Source organism: Onychostruthus taczanowskii, unplaced genomic scaffold (genome assembly GCF_017590055.1).
Source record: "Onychostruthus taczanowskii isolate IOZ18803 unplaced genomic scaffold, ASM1759005v1 scaffold92, whole genome shotgun sequence".
In the NCBI taxonomy this organism is placed as follows: domain Eukaryota; kingdom Metazoa; phylum Chordata; class Aves; order Passeriformes; family Passeridae; genus Onychostruthus; species Onychostruthus taczanowskii.
Window position 1 is genome coordinate 1121844 of NW_024507213.1, and position 1745 is coordinate 1123588.

Consider the following 1745-nt stretch of genomic DNA (forward strand, 5'->3'; position numbering starts at 1 on the left):
AGGTCACACCTTTTCCTGCTCGTGCACTTGGTCCTCCTGAGATCTTCTGCAGGCAGAAGAGTGGTCTCAGTTAAGACCAGTGGTTTTAACAGTGGGGAATCAGTGTATTTCATCTCCTGCCTGACTCTGGCAGCACCAGGGGAGCTGACCCTGTCAGTTTTATCGCTGGCGCCCGCGGATGCTCGCGCGTCTCCGTTCCTGACCCATGGCCCTGCTGTGCCCTTCCCCTCGTGCCCACGGGGGTCTTATCAGCAGCCTCTTATGAGGGGTCCTGTGAAAGAGCTTCTGACAGTGAAAAAAAAAATAAATCCCAGCTAAAACTCCTTTAGGACTTTTCCTGTGCATGAGAAAATGAGTTTCGCCTTTAAAGACGGCGGTTTTTTGCTTGCTGGTATGTTATGTTTGGAATATTGGCGTGTTTTAAGTGGTGTTTCAGTTTTCTTGCAGCAATAAGGCAAGTCCTGGCACAGCATTATTTAATTTCAGACTTTTTTTTTTAATTCTAAGGCTGAGTGACATTTTTTAAGTGAGGGAAGCCCTGCATTTGCGTGTTCTAGTGTGACATTGTGGGTCTCGGAGTTAAATCTAAGGCTGAGTGACGTTTTTAAGTGAGGGAAGCCCTGCATTTGCGTGTTCTAGTGTGACATTGTGGGTCTCGGAGTTAAGAGAGCAAATCTTCATAACATATTTATTTTCTTCCCCTTAACAGTTTGATTTAAGGGAATGTATTAGGTCTTGCCTAGAAAAAGGTTAGATCTGGACTTAGGTTAGACTCTGATTTAGACCTGGCATGGTCGTTTCTCAATCCTTCTCATGAGAGCAGTCCAGGTGACACGATAATAATGCAAGTTGCTGAGACACCCTTCTCTGATCAGATGCTAAAAATACATATATTGCTTGGAAAACAGTGAGGAGTTTGGAGCTAATTGTTTCCACTAACACTTTGTCATTAATTAATAAATGCTCAACACATGACTGAGAAAGCTGTGTCACTGCTGAGAAAGCCAAGAATTATCTCACGAGCCAAAGCCTTAACCATGCCATAAACATCTGACTGTAGACTGTAGTTATTTAGGCCAGAAAATTTAAATGTTCTCTACATGAAATTCTCCAAAATATTTTTTCCATCTCATACCAGCTAAAAATATATTAAAAATCAGTTTATTCACTGACTCAGAGGATCACTGTGCAGATGCTAAGAGGTTGCATTGAAAGCAGGCTGCAGAAACCATGATTAAACTCTCTCTCCCTGCTCCCAAATTGTCTTTTAGATAGAGGGGTTATCTGTTTTCTTCACCAGGAAATATGCTTCCTAACAGACAGCCCAAGAACATCATAAAGCAGGTTCAGGCTGCAGATACCTTTGTTTACATCTGATTCATTGAATCTCTGTACATTTCTGCCACTTTATTTTGTGAGGGAAACGCTTTAATAAGACAGATAGAGGCAGCAAGAAAGTAAAGAGAGGTTGTAGTTTTAATGAGGGTCTGGAGTAAGAACAAAAAAGAACAAAAGCCATCTTTTGTGTTTTTAAAGGGGCTGATAAACTTGACAAGAGTAAAAAAGAGTAGGTGCATGTGGTTTTCCTGATAGGAAAAACTAAATAGTGAAGTTAAGTGTGTGAATAAAGATTCATCTGCAATGTAAATGGACTTTCAGTGCTGGTATATGAGACTGACACCTTTGTCATCTGACATTACCATTGGCATGAACTTACATTGTTTTGGGCAAGGTTAAAAAAAAAA